This window comes from Dreissena polymorpha, chromosome 7 (assembly GCF_020536995.1).
Source record: "Dreissena polymorpha isolate Duluth1 chromosome 7, UMN_Dpol_1.0, whole genome shotgun sequence".
NCBI lineage: Eukaryota > Metazoa > Mollusca > Bivalvia > Myida > Dreissenidae > Dreissena > Dreissena polymorpha.
The window spans coordinates 3,331,550-3,352,039 of NC_068361.1; the positions used below are offsets into that span (position 1 = coordinate 3,331,550).

Here is a 20,490-nt window from a genome sequence, read left to right on the forward strand (position 1 = left end):
ATGTTAATCTTTACCAGTAACACGTGAACCATGTAACTGATTTATGGAGACTGAAGATCAATTTAATCGCGTTTGATTCTCACGGTGGACTTAACACTATTCATTTGAGCCTTTGCCACGTGAAAACACGTTAGCTTGTTTTTCTGTTGCCATATAATGAACGGAGGAATGTTAATATTACTATTTATATGTTAATTTTTACATTGCATTAATTTTTATTTGTAGAAAGAGTACTACCGGTTCGCACACGTATACAAAATGAAACAACTGTTGTGTACATACAATTTAAGTATTTTGATTTAACGTTTTTGTTTGGTTTATTTCTATATTTGTGTATATTACATCCTCTGCATATTAGATATACGGTGAATATTACATGTTGTGTAATGTTCGAGAATGTGAATATTTAAACTGCTCATGAAATCTCTTTTTTAAACTTCTGTTTATTTTCATTACATGTGTTCATTCGCATGTATGCATTCATATCTACATATACCTTACAGTATATTGAATTGTTCATGCATATTGCAATAGAAAGCAAGTGAACACATGGGTTGAACAAAATATAAAAAGGGAAAATATAACAACTTCAATAATAAATAGATACATACAAATGGCAATATTTACCAAATGAATAAAAATACAGACGGTTATATTAGTACGTGTATATTAAACGCAAAAAGGGAGTAACTTAGCAACTCACTTATAAGTAGCTATAAGCAAACACATATACAATGGACTCATCAATTGAAAAGCAAGTATTTCACATTTGATGAATGTAACTGTTTTAATTTTCTGTATTCTTCTGAGAGATTTTCCATCAGTATTTTCTCAAGAACATGTAGTTCACATATTAATTTTACCACCGACCAGCCGCTCGTTTCCATTTTTGTAGTTTAAATGAATTGTATATTGATTTGGCAAAAGTTATGCTTTTTATTATACCTGTGTATCATGACATTATGATACCTTTCTTACAAGTAAATTTGTTATAAATAATTTTATTTTGAAACCACTGATTGTAGCTACCTCGTGTAATATCGACAACTTCCAATGTCATTTTAAATAAAACAGATCTCTATACTCTTATCGTTGCTCGCCGTGCAAATACATTATTTTGTATAGCATGACAGACACGACCGTATATACCAATTGTTTTAAAGTAAAAATGCATGATAACTTAGCGAAACTTATTTTTATTGTTTCAACTAGCCCTAATATATTAGAGGAAATGTACAGGATTTTTCCTTTTTCACTTTCTTTTGTTTAAATTGGTTTAGAAACTTCTTTGACCAATAACTATAATCTGTCACAAATATTCTGTACCTTGTCATACATCACTTTTTTAACTTGTATAGGGGTTAATACAAATGGTAACATGGTAAGGAAAAATAATAGTATGGCCAACATTAATATTGTTTACACAATTAGAAATTGTTAACGTAAACATCGCATACCTAAAAATAGTTTTACGTGCGTTATAAATTCAGTGATGAGGAGTCTACATTAATCAATAATAAACAACTTAAGACACATTGTCCTTTGGAACATGTATATCAATTTCGAATCGACACATACAGTGTAACTTCAGTTGCACCAGCAGGAGAGAAAAATATAAGTGTACTATGTGGTTTTGTATTTATGTCAATGAATCAAATACCAAACAGTTAAACAGAAAACACATGCACACACATGTATATAACAAAAGCCCAAACATGACCAAAATGGGGTCGCCGCCTAAGAACAATCTGTGAAAAAATATTTTGGTTTGAAGCCGGATTTGAAACCAAACACTAGGCAGATAATTATTTGATAACATGCATATACATAAAAATAAATACATAGCATTACGATTTAAATCACAATGGAATTTAAACACAAATGAAAGACAATGACATAATAATCAATTGTTGCATGTATGAGCATAGTATATTTTAATTATGAAATCGCTGCAAAGTACTTTTAAAAAACGTGAGTTACCGGCAAGTGGAAATGAAAAACATAAATACTATGTTTACATACTATATAAATCCAAATATATATACACATTATTGTAAGTTTAATTGAATAATTATTGTGAACACATTTATTATATGTAAATTATATTGAACATTTCTAAATACCAATATTAAATACAATACTATTGTCCAAATTATTCAAAATGAAATTAATAAAATTCCCTCAATTGGCTACGAGCTATGTAAAAAACTTCACCTGGACCGGACCGTGTTCTTTGAATCCCGCCTTCTCCCTGTAGCGTTACGCAGCATTGGTCTTGTACTTTGCAATATGTACAGCGAAAGTCAAATCTAGGCATCCGTCGTCTACAAAGTCTTAATTCTAAATTTACATGAACGTATTGTATGCAATCGGATTAATCGATACTTGTTTTCTGTAATATACCTTTAAGATAAATACGCGTTGTAAGCCTTCAGTTGTATCCCTGAAATGAATTCAAACATATTGTTTTTGTTGTTTTTTACTTCAAATAATGCAAAACAATTGCGTTCGGTAGTATTATAACGTTGTTTTTCAACTGTTCACGACACATCTATGATGCTCATGAAGAACATTATATTCGAATATAAAAATAAATTTAATATGCTTTTGTCTTTTTGATGTCGCACTGAATACAGTGCATATATAAAATTTGATTTAAGATCTATACAAATATTTTGATTGCTTATTTCTTTTATATTTCTATCCTATGTTTGAAGCACCGTCGTGAACTTATGCGAGTAAAATGTTAATTTTTAACTGATATCAATGAAATAGTTATATTATATTTTTTTATTTAATATGTCCAGTATAAACTCTTAATCCACCAACTTCACCCGACAGTGTAAACCAATTTTTACCGTATGTAGGGTTGATTGTACACGGCGGACGTTTGAACGTAATCCATTGAGGCATTCCTGAGACAGAAACTCATCGAAAAAAATTAACCTAGCTCTTAAACCCATTGGCTTTTTCCTTTAAAAGTCGAGCTCAAACTTGCCTCACCTGAAAAAGTGTCTTCAACCTTGCCATAGTCAATTTAATATTGCCAGTTTTCATTTGACACATTGCACACAAACTAACATGCACATTATATATTATCATATATATATATATATATATATATATAGTTTCAGATTGGGTAAAATGGTGGGTCAAACGTCCATTTTACGGCCGTATTGTTGGGTCTTTAGTCGATTGTCGGGTCCCAAAGTCGATTATCGGGCACTTGGACCCGACAGTTGAAGACCCACTTAAAAAAAGGCTGCTTAACATACTCATGACTATTTTTAAATTCAAATTTGCATGTGTAATTTTACTCGAATTGTCGGGCCTATATCTCCCATTAGCACACATTAGGTCAAACTCCACACAGCAGTTACTTCCCTTGGGCATTCGCCAATCATTAATGTCTTTTTCTAGAATAAGGGAGGCCACTGCGTATGAGATTGACCAACCTCGGCGCAGTGATTTACCGGGAACCAGCATAGCAACGAACGACAACTCGGCGCCCGACAACTCTGTAATAAAAATTGCCAATTTTCGCGGTTAAACTTAAAAAGGTAAGTGGCGATAATATTTATTAGGTTTATTTATATTTTTGGTTATTAAAATTATTCTGCAAATGACTGAATTTAAACTGAAACTGCAACCAATAATTAGGACACAGTTTCTGAAACGTTTGCTGACAATGAAAACATATTTCAAACATGTAAAGCCGTGGCACGAATTTAGGTGACAACCTTGTTACCGCAAACAAACAAATGTAACCTATAATCTGCATTTAATGCAGATATAGTGACATTCATGAAAGCAAGCATGATTGTAGCATCAGATCATTTCCATGCGATACAAGTTCAATATATGTTTTAGGCTGACTGCAATGGTTAGACTGGGGAAATAAATTATAAAAGAACAGAATCTTTAACCACACAAGACAGTTGGACTAGCCTTAGTGGTACAGTCATGTTACTATTACCGGATCAGTAGCGTAATAAAGTTGTTCTGGGGAAAAGCAATAAATGGTTTAAGACTTCTTTTACATCAGTTTGATAAGGTTTCCAGACAAACGCTCCCACAAACAATCGCTCCTACGCTAAATTAGTTCTGGCTTCAATAACTTTAAAATTCGCTTTCTATGAATTTTGAATGGCGCAACATTAAAGTTATGGACCAACCCCAGTAGGAAAGTCAACCAGGAATATACGAAAAGTTGACAGTTAACAAAGACCGCTCCAAAACAGCTTGTAAAAGCAGTTATTGGCCCAAATCAGCTACTTTATGTCTTTATTGGAAAGATTGACATTTTTCACATTTAACTGATATGTTTTTTTACAAAATACTATCTTAAACATTTAACATTTATCTTTTCTGCTCTAACATATAGACCAGTTGACGAGTGAAGTCACGCGCACCTGCAAATATTACACTCCGCCCACTGGTTGGCAAAAAGAGGTGAAATTCATATAAGCGCTTATAGAGAAAGTTGAAATAATAATCGTTTTTATTGATAATCATGCACTATATCAAATATAATTTTACTAACTATGTCTGAATTAAACATAAGCGTGCAAGGAAATGCATTTTTGGAACGATTATATTGTTGTTATTATTTGTTTTTACTATAAACGAAATCTGGAGTGGAACACAATATACGAGCACGGTATGCAGTTACCATAAAAATCTCTACTTGGCACATCTTCGCGACCATTTTTTAGATAAAAAATTCTCTGATATTGAAATTTTTTCAGAATAAAACAAATTTAATGAACGAACAAAAATAAGGATGTAAACAAACAGCAAATAGATCGACTTTATGTACGCAACATATAGTAACTGATTTGAACATGCCTGTAAAAACTTGCCTTGTTACACATTAAATAAATTCTCTTGATAAATGTAATTGTTTTTATTTAATTATTCACACCAATTTTGACACTCTTTGTTTCAGCGTTTTTAACCCGGTGTTTTATTGCACTTTTGTTCATCATAAAGCGATTATCTCGTTATGATCGGATACTGTCCAAACAATTACAAAGAACACATGGTGTGATAAATCCAGGGACCTATTCTTGGCCACTGCATAAACCACATGTGGCATACAAGTGTCTGGTCATTAAACATCATTTATGATACCTCCATGTCATCTCTTGGCATATTGAGCGATCATCTAAGCAAAATTGTAAAGCCAAAATACGAAACAGTTGCTTTAATAAAATATTTGAACATATTAAAAAATGAAGATATTTGTCCGAAATGGATTAACAGGAATTAGTGTATGTATATATTAGCCTGTTTAATCATAATAATAGAGTGTTAATAACTATAAATTAAAAATATTGTGCAATTTCATTGCTACACAATTAACGTATTTAACGAGTACCGGCAAATGTAAACTCGGCTATTCATGTTAAGATTGTACGTTTCTGTAGTGTATGAAATGACATGAAAACAAGCAAACAACAAAAGGGTAAAAAATACTTGCGTAAAATAAATTAATATATAGATATATTTATCATAAAATGCTAGATTGTTATCACTCCTTACCACCAGTAAAGAGAGTGCATGCAAAGACAGTTTAATTTGCTTAATATGCAGTTCTTGTTTTTCATATGTATGCTAAACTTTATGATATTGTCATTCGATGGAAACGAAACGGTAATTCATTCCATGTAAAATAAAATTACTACAATGTTTATTAATTGTAATGTATTCCGCTTTTAGGGCTTCGTTTTATAATTGATTAAATGCCCCTCTTGCACCTTCGTTCGCTTATGAACAATAACAATATCTGCACCACTTATAATTATAATCAAATTAATGTATGTGTTATTATCTTTGAAATATAATTTACCAAAATCTTACAATCACAAAAAATATGAAAGAATATTTATTGTTTTGTTTTGTTGGATTGCCAGTTTTTAGTCTGATGTATTAATATTATTAATATGTATTTTTATACAGAGGTAATTATATTTATGAAAATACATTTATTGGTACTAAATATTATATTTTTGCACTATTATTTAAGAGTTTTTATGTTTATTTCGGATTTTTGTATCGTTTTATTGACTAAACAAACGACATGTATACATGTTTTACGTTACTGTAACCAGTGTTTTTTGCCAACCAGCCAGTGCGCATGCGCGGAAAATCCCGAATGTAAACAATAACATTCAACTGGTCTATCGAGAAAAACAGTGACGTGACACACATGATTGAAATGCGAATCTCCCGAGATTTCACGGTCATATGATGTTATTTCTATTTTTAGTAACAAACCATGTGCTCAATTGTTTACAAATTCAGAAAGACATTTCCCGTTTTTTTTTTATAATTATTCTTGCTTGTTTTGTAAACAAATTGTAGTGTAAATACAAAATCAATGTACAAAATATTCAAAATTACCAAATTCACTTTGAAATCAGTGTTTAAATCCACCAGACGTAACTTGTTAATCACAAATAATAGATTTCAGAAAACGAAAGTAATGTTTACAATTCCAGCAAAAAATGTCAAGGTCGATCCGAAAGTATCCAAATGAAAACTCGTCACATGACAAAGTGACAATGGTGCAAAATTATGACTTTCAGGCTGATGAGAGTTATTTTCATCTATTGTAAGATGCATTTGAAACATTTGAATCTTAAAATATGCCCCGATGCAGTAATTTATATTCATTCACCAATATATGAAGGAATGTATCCAAGAAAACATACTGTCTTTGATTTATAGCGTGACATAAATCTGTCACCACTCTGGTTGACTTTCGATACAGGGTTGACTTCAGCGTACAGATATGTCAATACTATATAAACTGTACGCTGAAGTTTCTTTAGCTAACGCTAAATTTGACAGGGCGGACATTCGCTCCTACAATGTTTTGATAGGGCGGACAGTAGCTCCTATATTATTTTGCCAACTCGGACAATCGCTTCTACATTATTTTGTCAACCCGGACAGTCGCTCCTACATTATTTTTATTCAACGGCAAAACGTTCTATATGCCTATCAAAGACTTACACCTATAATTAACCGACAATTAATTTTGCCAACTTGTTGACAGTTAGCCAATTCAAAACATTACATTTCCTACATTACATTTATTGGAATACATGTAAGTGCCATTTTGCGAATGGGATAAACATAAAAACCGCAAATATGTTGTTCTTAATTTCATTTGTTTTTATGATATGACATTTATATGACATTTATAAACATATATATACACAAAATACACAAACGAAAAAACATCCAAACAAAAGGTCTTTTGTGTCTGTCAGTGGCTCACCGTCTTCTTTCTTACGCGTTTTATCACCGATTATATTTATATAATAGCAAAGAATTAAATTGTTATATATTGATAGAATGTTATACCAGAAAAATTATACATTGAAGACGAAATTCATAAAATGCAACATGCAGGCAAATTCGACTGTACAGACATGTTCGATTTACTGCATAACCATCATATGGTTGACTTAGACATGTGCTTCTTTGAGTACGAGTGACCCTCTAAGCATAGCACAGACTGACTGCGTTTGTTTGTTAGAAGTTCCATGTTGGTAGTAAATTATTGGCGTAATATTGACATTACAATATATACATATTGTTTTCACAGATTGCTAAATTACATTTAAAGAATCGACCAACTGTAACATAGTTTCTTAATAAGTAAATTGATTTATTAAAATCACATTGATCCGCTCATGTTAAATTGGCTTTCTGTTAACAAGTTGGCAAATTTAATTGTCTGTTAATTATAGATGTTAGCCGGGTTGGCAAAATAATGTTGGAGCGACTGTCCGCCTTGTCAAATCCAAAATGTATTTGTGTTACCTTTTTTTCGCCGCAGAATTCATGCATTAACGGATCAGTTGTAGCTATAACGGATCACATGATCAAAACCACTCAAGGAGGGGGGCATTTAACATATTATTTAAAATGTCGAAACATGAACTTTGTTGTTTACAAGGACCAAGTTATATTGCCAGTTATAAATAATATTCATGTTTTTGTTATTGTTATTGATTGTTTTCTATATGTGATCTTGTATTCTTGTGTGAAATATCTGATGAAAATCCTAAATAGATCAGAAAGATATGGGCGTGTTAAAAACCATGAAATTATTTGAATCATATATAATCATCGATATTAAACATGGATCATAAATAAAACTATAAGATTGATGTCATTTATTGTAAGAATCAACAAGATTTTCATATATTTTAATATAATATATTAGCAATACGCATATTATCACGCTTGATCTGTTATTGTCCTTATTCTTTATTTCATTTAAGGTGCTGCAAAATCTTTAAACACGAATCAAAACTGAAATGGACTTTTGCAGGCAGGACTACTAAATGGCCTTAAAATTAATGCTTAAACTTCTTGCTTGCCAACATAGTTATACTAGCATGTGGCCGCGAACAATGTTTAACCTCGATTTGGAAACGAGACAGAAATCAACAAAATTGTATATAAATGTCAGCAAAACATACCGAAATGTTTGACAAAGAGTCTTTCCCATTACGACTCAATCAGTGCGTTTTAAAGAACAGACCTTGAAGATGCTATATATTAAATATCATCTAAAATATCAACTATTTATCGCAATGCGCAGTCTGTAATTTACTGATGTTTAGGAACCAAAAGTTAGGTAATGTCCGGTTATATGATCATATGCTAAAAATGAAGTATGCTTTCTGCTTTCTGTGCATTGATTTTTTTAATCCAAAAAGTTTTGGGCCTGCCCAGCTAGCTGAGTTGATGGCTCAGTTGATAGAGCGCCAGACTGTCAATTTTTAGGTTTGAATCTGGGGGTAGGATAAAGTTTCTTCATAGAGATTGGTTCCCGAACATTGTAACATTGTATTTGTAGGTCATTCTTCCCCAACCTCTGAATCAAGTTGGGAAGAAGTGGGTCACTTGTGGTTGGCTAATACTGGTCACAAGAAGTAGGAAAGCTGGTTCATGTCCTGACCACTTGCAAAATGACCTTAATTTGGGTTCAAGAAGGCATTAAACCTGATCAATCTAAATTCAACCAAATTCTTTTGCCCAAAGGTCAGAGTTTCAAATACATTCCAACACAACAGCTGTTGGCAGTCACCTCGATTATTGATTATAAAGCCCCGTCCAGTTCGATTGTCAGCGGCTAGCAGTCAATAGTATGGTCGTTTCAATAACATTGCCAACAACGATCATTTGTCTAAACTGTTTTCAATTTTCTAAAGATTGACTGTTTCCAAAACACAATTTAATATTAATCTTAAAGAACTGGACCAACGTTATTCCTTCTTCTGTTTGAGATTTTGCAGAACTTCTCCCTAAAGTGACTAGTCTTTATGACATTAAGTGAGTAATAAGGCCTTTCAAAATTTCATTCTCTACAGTTATTTGATTAATCATTAAATATTATGAAAATTTAAATATCATTTATGTTAGATATAGAGCCATGTATTAATCTTGCATGATTTTCATGTCTGATAGATGTTTCACTCAACAGTTTGTTTATGCAGAAATAAAACAAGTAACTGATTTTTATGCCCCCCTTCAAAGAAGAGGGGGTATATTGCTTTGCACATGTCGGTCTGTCGGTCCGTCCACCAGGTGGTTTCCGGATGATAACTCAAGAACGCTTGGGCCTAGGATCTGTGCAAGTGGAAGTCAAGTTCTTAAACCTTTGCATGCTGGGAAATTTGTCGTCTGCTAAAATGTTGTCTGCTGAATTTCTCAAATTAGCGTTTTCTTTGAATTTTTTCAAAGAATACTATAAGAATAGCAAACAGTTTGGATCCTGATGAGACGCCACATTCTGTGGCGTCTCATCTGGATCCAAACTGTTTGCAAAGGCCTTCAAAATTCGGTTCCAGCACTGAAAGAGTTAAGAAAATCCCTGGAGTTGGTACTGTGCATCATTTAAGATTCCTCTTTGTAGCCTTGACCTTAAGTCATTTAATCTTGTTTGTTAATTTCAATTTCAGCTGGCACTACATGTTTTTGCCTTTATATGTTTGAACAAATAAAATGGGCATCAAATCCTTTAAGCAAACAAACAATTGACTCTGGGATACGGCCTTACCTTTCAAAAGGGGAAAATACCATGTGACGGGCACTTTTGGGGAAAAATTGCAATAAATTGTCATAAACCGAAGGTTAATTACATGTAATAACCATTATTTGCTCCACTTAAAAGCTGTAGCTTTTTATATGGCTTTCCCCTACCACAAGTGATTGGAGCTATACTGCAATCACTGTGTCTGTCTGTCCCACATGGGTTTATGAATAAAATAAAACATTTCAAGTTTCAAATGCTTAACTGTTCCCTGGAATTGTTCAGGAAAAATGCCTTGTAATTTGTTTAGCAGTCACATAAACAACCAAGCTATGTAATATGGAATTTTTACACCCATTATTGCTGCTTCTTCCTGTATTTGCGCGATGATTATCTGAGATATTAACTCTATGATTCTGTATTCTCAAATCTTTTCTATAAAGAAGGAATGTAGTTGACAATTGTTAATAGTTTTATTTGATCGTTCGTCAAAAAGTTGTAATTCTGTTACTCTTGTATCTTCAATGCAATTGAGTAATTAAATAGCAATTAAATTGAATGCGTTTTAATTCCCTTTTATTATTGTTTAACTTGAGTAACAATGCTATGACGTTAAATTTTATTTACACTTAAATGTATTATGAATATTGCTGGGCCAAGTGTGAGGTTGAGCGCTCTATAACCAGGTTTAAACCCCCAATGCTTTGCATTGACCGTTCCAAGGCGGTGACCCCAGCTTTATTCATATTTTGTGTTTATGTTGGTTTGTATTGTGCTGTATTGTGCTGTTTTGTACTGTTTGGGCAATCGGTCACTTGCCTTAAATAAAGGACCTACTAATTGTTTTTAATGAAAATTCAATACTGCTCCAGCAGCTGGAGTTTCACTTCTTTATATTGTATTATTTTTTAACCGATTTTTTTTCAAAACTTTCCCTCTGTGTCATCTGTAAAAGACTAAGATTAATATTTCTTTGCCAAAATACAGAGGAAATTTTTAATGGAATATTGATTGTTGCTTTAAAGCTTTTATGATAATCAGTAACAGAAGCAGTAACATTCAGCCATAATTATGTATCCACACGGCTATAAACTAATACCAAGCTTCCCATTCCCCTTCTCTTCAGATACTTCCTTTCTTTCAAAGGGAAACAGTGGTGGTAAACAGATGATATTGCAATATTGCAATACTTCTTCCTCTGCCAAAATACATGTTATAAACATTGTTGGGCCTCTTATCAGTTATAAAAATTGTAGGGTCCCATATAAGAAATAAACATGTTGACACTAATTTTCAGATTTCATATAAGTCATATTGTTGAGTCTCATATATGAAATACTGTTGGGTCCCATATAAGTAATATTGTGGGGTCCCATATAAGGTATATTGTCAGGTACCATATAAGAAATATTGCTGGGTCCTATATAAGAAGTATTGTTGGGTCCCGTATAAGAAACATTGTTGGGTCCCATATTTAAGAAATTTTGCAAGAAATATTGTCAGGTACCATATTATATAAGAAATATTGTTGGGTCCTATATAAGAAGTATTGTTGGGTCCCATATAAGAAACATTGTTGGGTCCCATATATAAAAAGTATTGTAAGAAATATTGTTTGATCTCATATAAGAAACATTGTTGGGTCCCATATACGTAAAAAGCATCGTTGGGTCCAACATAAAAGATACAAGTTGACATTCTAGGGTCCCTTATAATTTAATTAACATTAAATCTATAATTAACACTTTAGGTATCCATATAAGTAATGAAAATTGTTGGGCCTGGCCCTTTATTAGAAGTAGACATGTTTACACTTAATGACTAATGTTGAGACCCATATAATTAAAATGTATTGCTAGTAGACTGAACTGCAATTTTCTAACACTGGTTTCAGTGACACACATTCACTGTGCAGATTTCTACTAAATATGTGTTGTTTTAATCTCAAAATTAGTCTTGAGGGTTAATTGACACACCCATTAAATTATTTCCTTATAACCATATGGTATCCGTTGTTAATTCGAATGTTATTTATCATTTTGCCGTTCATCGTAATTTCTTTTCTGCTTGCCACCATCTTGGACGATGACGTAAATACAGGCATGCTCAATCACTATACATTGACCACTGCCAGTATCCTCCGCAATATAGACAATCCCAGAATCGATAATAAGGGCGCCGCCATATTGGCTATTACGTATTTTTGAGTAGTGACTTAATGGACTTTCCTACATTAATAGATAGTGACATCTACAATTATTTTGTGCTGAAAATGAACACACAAAAACCATACCTATGCTTATTTGCTCAAAGAGACATTCAGACAGGAGAGGAGCTTCTTTATGACTATAGTGTGTCTGATCTACCATGGAAGGTTAGTTATATCATATACATCATATTTAATAAATAGATGATGCCATTATCATGAAGAAGCACACATGAATGGATGTCAAACTACTAACATAACTTTTGTCATCAAACAGCTTATGGCTTTTCGCTAACATAATTGTATCCTCAAAAACAGCTGTTAACCCTTTGCATGCTGGGAAATGTGTCTCCTGCTCTAATTCATCTGCTGAATTTCAAAAATTAGCATTTTCTTCGAGTTTTTTTCATAGAATATTATTAGAATAGCAAACAGTTTGGATCCTGATGAGACGCCACATTCTTATTTTTTCCCTGTAACAAAAAGGAAAGAGCATTTATACATTTGTATTTGGTATCTAGCGTCTCTAATTGGTCCACTATCAGGATTGTTTAAATAATGCCCCTTTGGTTAAAATTTGCTCCTTCCTTGGAGATCACATCTTTTACAAAAATTAATGAGCTATCAGATTCATCTTATGTTCCAAGTTAATCAACCCCACAAATCAATAAGAGTTCAGCAATCTTTATTATAGCTGTTGAGCAATATTGGGCTTTTTTATGTCCCCCACTATAGTAGTGGGGGACATATTGTTTTTGCCCTGTCTGTTGGTCTGTTGGTTGGTTGGTTGGTCTGCTGGTTGGTTTGCGCCAACTTTAACATTTTGCAATAACTTTTGCTATATTGAAGATAGCAACTTCATATTTGGCATGCATGTGTATCTCATGAAGCTGCACATTTTGAGTGGTGAAGGGTCAAGGTCATCCTTCAAGGTCAAACGTCATATAGGGGGACATTGTGTTTCACAAACACATCTTGTTGGACCTTTTGTTTAGTCTTGTGTTATCTGGTACCTTTTATAAAATCAATATTAAGTTACTTTTGCAATAATTTGTAGGAAAAGAAAGCCAATGGTATGTTTAGTTCACAGTTTTTAATGGATGTAATGATACTTTGAATGGTAATATTGGGAAGTAAGTAGGTAAATATTCTTGTTTAAATTGTCTAATTATTGAGTAAGCCAATCTTGTGAAATACAATTTAGCAGAACGTTCAAAGAAAATAAGTTTTTATGGCCAACTTCGCATCATGGTTGTCAGTTTTTTTCAAGGCTGATAAATAGTTATGATAATTTCAATACTGTCAAAAGTATGCAAATGATAGTTGGCACACATATTCATGTACATCTCTTAGGAAAAAAGCAACATAACTTTAAGCGGGTATATTCGATTTTTAAATGCGTTAAATTGTAATATATTGAAACAAATATGCTATAATAACACGCAATATGCAAGAAAAATGATACATTTAAGACGAATTTCATAAAATGCAGCAAATGCAAACTTGCGCACCAAGCTGATTGTGACGAAGATAATTCGTACATATTTTCCTACAATAACCGATGCATTCGTCTTTTAAGTAAGTGTTCGTGTGTCGTATGAATCAATATCGCTGCAGGAATTTAAAATGAACCGTTAAACTAAATTTAGATTCACATCTTACATGCATGATATACATGCTGGCGAATTCGGCTGTACAGGCTTTTTCGATTTCAATTTTAAATATTCTGCTTATTTCGCATTTTCCGACAAATGTTCTTCTTTACTTGTATTTTAGTTTATTTTGAAATATATGTATAATAAGTTTTTTGCACATTTATATTAATTAATAAATATTTGACAAGATCGTATATACCCGCTTTAAATGGTCTGCCACCTAGGGCAAACATGTATATGATACTTGAATTATCCAGTGAATGGCAAAATCAAATTCAAAGGTATCATTACAGCCTGCTTGTTAAGATTTAATTTTCATGTTAGTTTGCATCTTTTCATTTTTAGCTCATCTATTTTTTGAAAAAAAATTATGAGCTATTGTCATCACCTTGGCGTAGGCGTCCGATTAAGTTTTGCATTTACAGGGGTTTTTCTGTCTATTTTGGGAAAAGGAGTCTGACCAAATTGGGAATTTTTTATCGACACAATTGGCCATTTGGGGAAATTTTGCTTCGATTAAACAGCTCATTTGGGAAAAAATAGTGAATATATCATGCTTAAATAATTCAGTAGTTTAACAAATAAATTTGTTTTTATTTGTTATTTTGTCTTCTTTATATAAACAGATGCAATATTGGGCGTGTTCAACGTTTATTCAAGTACTGCATTTTTGTTTATTAGTTACAGTTACACTCTGAGATAAGAACTGAACAGTCAAAACCTTATAGCAGATATTTTTTACCAAAACAAACACTGGTTAGTCACACAAGTTATAAGACACTTCATTCTTTAAAGAAAAAAAAAAATTTTTTTTTTTTGGAAGTTGGGACTTTTTTTTAATATTTTGGTTTGGGATCGGGTCCGTTTGCTTTGGGAGTGCCTCCGTTTTCCGGAGGCGCAGACAGTGCTGAAAACCCCCTGATTTAGGTCCACTTTACTCATTAAGTATCAATGCTTTTGCATTCAAACTTGGTACACTTACTAACTATCAAGAGGGGACTGGGCAGGCAAAGTTAGATAACTCTGGCGTGCATTTTGACAGAATTATGTGCCCTTTTTATACTTAGAAAATTGAAAATTTGGTTAAGTTTTGTGTTTAGGTCCACTTTATTCCGTAAGTATCAAAGCTATTGCTTTCATACTTGCAACACTTATTAACTATCATAAGGGGACTGTGCAGGCAAAGTCATGCAACTCTGACTGGCATTCTGACGGAATTATGGGCCCTTTATACTTAGAAAATTGAAGATTTGGTTATGTGAATTTTGTGTTTAGATCCATTTTACTTCTAAAGTATCAAGGTTATTGATTCTAAACTTCAAATACTTTCATGCTATCATGAGGGTACTGTACCTGGCAAGTTGAATTTTACCTTGACCTTTGAATGACCTTGACTCTCAAGGTCAAATTATTTAATTTTGCTAAAATTGCCATAACTTCTTTATTTATGATTAGATTTGACTGATAATTTGACAAAACAACTCTTAACTGACATACCACAATAGACTCCCCCCACCTTATAAATGACCACCACACCCTTACACTATACCCCCCTCCCCCCCCCCCCACCACCACCCAGCCCATTTTATTTTTTATGTTCCCATTCACTATAGTGGGGGACATATGGATTTTCCCCTGTTGGTCTGTTTCTGCCAACTTTAACATTTTGCAATCACTTTTGCTATATTGAAGAAAGCTACTTCATATTTGGCATGTATGTGTTTTTCATGGAGCTGCACATTTTGAGTGGTACTTTCTGATAATGGGTTAAAATGAAAGTGAATATCTGTTAACAGTTGCACTGCATAAGCATGAAACAAATTGCCTGGATTATTTCATTTATTTTTCTTACACATACTGCTCTGATAGGGAATACATGTTATAAACATGACTTGCGAGTTTTTCACACCTTTATTGACATTACACAACAGATTAACACCAATGAGCTGTCGAAAGTCGTTTAACCTCTATGCCATTAAAATCTGTTAAATGGACGAATAAAGCAATTAAGCTGTGATCTTCGCCATCTTTGTACCAGATTGCAGAATTTCCAATTTCAGATTTCCAGTTTGCGAAGTCATTTTTGCCAATTCCCAATGGGCAGAATATTTATTTATTAGGTTGTTTACGATGTATCCTTGTTTGAAGCTTTATTATTGCAATATTTCTGCCTAAATACATGTAATAAGAATTGTTGGGCCTCTTACAAGTAATAAACATCGTAGGGTCCCATATAAGAAATAAACATGTTTACACTAATTTTCGGGTCTCATATAAGTAATATTGTTGGGTCCCATATAAGAAATACTGTTGAGTCCCATATAAGAAGTATTATAAGAAATATTGTTGGGTCCTATATTAGAAGTATTGTTGGGTCCCATATACGAAACATTGTTGGGTCCCATGTATAATAAGCATTGTAAGAAATATTGTCAGGTACCATATAAGAAATATTGTTGGGTCCTATAAGAAGTATTGCTGGGTCCCATTTTAGAAACGGGTTTTTTACCTTCTATAACAGACGCCGAACTAGGCTGTTTGTTTCCCCGTTCTGGTCAAAAAAATTCCACCTAAAAAAAAATATATATTTATTTTTAGCTCCATCTGGCCAGCGGGGCTTATGTCATGGTCCTGTGTCCGTCGTGTGTCCATGCGTGCGTTAACTTTTTCTTTAAACATCTTCTTCTTCTTCTTTTTACAGTTTTGAGCACGAACAGTCCGTTTTTCACGATTTAAACGGCCGTTTTTGTAAATATTCACGGACATGAAAGGATTGTGAATTGGCCGTGTCAAAATTGTGAAATGTCCGTCCATGGCCAATCGCAAAGAAGGAAAAAAAGCCCTGAATCCACAACGAATACAATGACACAATACAACATAAAGCTAATTATGGCATGTTCACAGACATTCAAATATTTTGCAGAAATGCATTTGCCGTTGTTATACATTTTTATACACGTATAATATGTACGTAAAAACGACACCCTTCTATTACTCATCATATTAAGGGTTGCGGCATGTGGATATTGTCTTTAACATCTTGAATGGCAAAAAGGGATTTTTGTCCGTTAAATGAAGGATTTTTTGGCTGTTTTAAAGAATTTGAAGTATTATAAAATTGTTTATAAGTTTTTGTCACAGTGTATATGGGTTCCTCTACCCCTCCAGTGCACATATTACTCCTCGTCAAATTTTTCTTGGTCATACGTGCACTGTTTGGGTAGAGGAACCAATATACACTGTAAACAAAAAACTATAACTTATGATATACATAACAGCAAAACTTCAGTTGTAATGTCCAATATACTTTTCTGTAGATTTCAGTAAGACCCACCAATGGATAATAATATCAAGGCCCAACTGTTGACTATATACTTATATATATGTGGCGCGTTTCTGAAAAAGGCCCCTTTTGTGTGAACGTCAAATAACGGAGAAATGACGTTGTGAAGATATGCATTATTTTCCGACGTTTAAAAATTATTTTAGACAAACATCACACAAATTTAATCACTATGCTAATTCATTTAATTTAGAACGTGTAACAATACAAATTGGCCATATTACATGTATAGTAGTAAACAACGGACAAAACTTCTTGCAAAATTATATCGTCAAAATAGTTGCATTGATATAAAAACATTTTTAGAGTTCACACAGCATCTCTTCAAAATTATAGGTTTGAACAAGTTTTCATTTGATCATATAAAACGTGTACATTATCTGAATAGGAAAAGAACGAACTTTAAGAACATTTTAAAAACTCAATTTATTTTTGTCACATTCATATGGCCTTTTTTTCTGAACCATGTCACGTAAACATAATAGCAAAACCTTCTGTTATCCAAGCCAATATATATTTTCTATAGATTTCAGCAAGACCCACCAATGGATAATAGACATACAAGACCCCACTGTTGACATTATATGTTTACAGTCATTGAGGCAACTGTTGAAGACACCCACAGTCTAGAATCTATACAGGAGTCAGAGCCTCTCATGATACAACATGCCAGTGTTGACTGTGCTGATCATATGCAATCTACAGGTTTCACTTTGGTTCTTTCAGAGTCCATGTCAACTGCTGACAGTGAAGAGCCAGGCAGTCTGACCCATGATAGGAGGGAGCCAAGTGAAGAGCCAGCCAGTCTGACCCATGATAGGAGGGAGCCAAGTGAAGAGCCAGCCAGTCTGACCCATGGTATTTCTGTTATCTGTTGGGCCTCTTACAAGTAATAAACATCGTAGGGTCCCATATAAGAAATAAACATGTTTACACTAATTTTCGGGTCTCATATAAGTAATATTGTTGGGTCCCATATAAGAAATACTGTTGAGTCTCATATAAGAAGTATTGTAAGAAATATTGTCTGGTACCATATAAGACATTCTTCAAAAGTTCCAAGGTACTTTGTCATGGCGATTTGCCAATCATTGGTTCAGCATTTCTTACTTGCTGTCAATATACCTTGAGCGACCATTGCAGTCCTTTTGTTTACTTTAGTCTTTGATACATAGATTTGTTATTTATATTAAACTTTGCTGTTAAATCAAGAAATTGTTGTGTTGTTTTATATGTATGTATTTTTTTATTTACAAACTGGTACAATCGTTCACAATTACTTCTAAAGTCTAGTTGTGCAAATATGGGATTGCTTAAGCCATTTAAGAATTATGGTCTTTGTTTCATATCCCTGTACAGATGAGATATTGTGACCTGAAGGTTTCTTTATTATGGCACAATATTTATTTAGACTTTCAGCAATTATACTACATTCTCTTCCAGTTTAATGGCATACATACATACATGTATACTTCGGCTTTTATACAGAAATAAGTAATTATGTTGAATTTGCTTGCCATCAATTTGTGAATAAATTATAATAAAAACTTTTATGGAGACCTTTGATTTTGGCAGCTTTTGTATGACAGAAAATGGTTATCTGTGAGAACCCAATAATTGATTTTAAATTGTTAGACCCAATTGTTATATTTAACATAAATTTTGGCATATATACAGGAAGTAGCTATTTTCAAAATGGCGGATCATGTAAATACCAAACCACGTGTTGGCTTTTTCAGAATTAAACATTACAAAATTTTTTGACTCTGTAAATGCATGGTGTGATTACAAGAATTTGGAGCACCATAATGACTACAACTATACAGATAAAAGCTTTCTTGTGTACATCTTTTCTGTAGAAGATGCAAAACAAATTTGTTAAATTTGGCAGCAAACTGGAATGATTGACTGCATATTTGTGAATATAATCAAGAATTAACATGCTTTATAGATTCTTGACATGACTCATGGTGAACTAAAATTGCTTGCAAAGCATCTGGGACATGATGTGAAGACCCACAAGGAATATTATCAGTTGTCTTCCAGTACCATGGAACTCTCAAAGGTATATATTTCATTAATAAAAATCTTTAAATTTTCCATACACAGATATTTGAAAAACTAAATGCTATATTGTAACTAAGAGGGCTAAAAGAAAGAATAATTTAACAGGCAGCCACAGTAAGACCATATCTGATGTTGACTTTGACTAGTATGCTTTGCATTAATGGCTTTTTATGCCCCTGGATCGAATGAACGGGGGGTATATTGTTTTTGGCTTGTCTTTCTTTGTATGTGTGTGCGTGTCAAGGTGTGTGTGTGTGTGTACAAAACTTTTACCAAAACTTAAACGTTTGATCATAACTTTTGAAATATTGAAAAACAGCAACTTGATATTTGGATTACATGCGTATCTCATGGACCTGCACATTTTGAGTGGTGAAAGGTCAATGTCATCCTTCAAGGTCAAAGGTCAAATAAAAAAAAGCGGCACAGTAGGGGCATTGTGTTTCTTACAAACACATCTCTTGTTGTGAGTGTGTTTTGTGCTACAACCAATGTCCATGCCAAGGTGGAAACTCTCCAGTTCATGTTATTGTTGTTTTGTCTATTTAGCCCTCATTGTCATACTGTTTAGTGTTGTCTGCTAATTTGTTGCCATTGTTGACTATTTTATATTATTGTGGCTTTTCTTCATTTATTCAATGGGAATTTGGTCACTGACCAGCTTTTCATTAATTAAGTTCTTTTACCGAAATGGTATCAAAAAATGCAATATCTAAAGGCAGTACATCACACAAGCTAGCATTAATATAAAGCGTAATTATACCCACTTACCTATGTGTAATGGGGGCTATATAAAGTCACTTTGTCGGTCTGTCCCGAAATTCATCCGATCTTCACCAAACTTGGTCACAAGTTGTATCTAGATGATGTCTAGGTCAAGTTTGAATATGGGTCATGCCTGGTAAAAAAACTAGGTCACAAGGTCACTTAGTGCTTTTAAACACAAAGTTTGTCTGGACCATAACTATTTCATTTATTGTTAGATTTTTAATTGACTTGGTTTTGATTTGTTCACCATCATGGGACCGTGTGTCGCGCGAAAGAATTGCGTCGATATCTCCAAGAACTTAGATCAAGGTCACTTTTGGAGTTCAAGGGTAAAATGCTTGTCCGGGCCATAACTTTGTCATTCATTGTGAGATTTTAAAATCATTTGGAACAT

The 20,490-nt window shown here is 33.2% G+C and overlaps 1 long non-coding RNA gene across 1 annotated transcript; it reads left to right on the plus strand.

Annotated features, from left to right (window-relative positions):
• The first annotated feature begins 3,135 nt into the window (after positions 1–3,135).
• Positions 3,136–19,347, plus strand: LOC127839171 (uncharacterized). Its single transcript, XR_008030195.1, has 3 exons — positions 3,136–3,560; positions 17,988–18,119; positions 19,213–19,347. It is a non-coding gene; the product is annotated as an uncharacterized LOC127839171 (long non-coding RNA).
• The last annotated feature ends 1,143 nt before the right edge of the window (positions 19,348–20,490 follow it).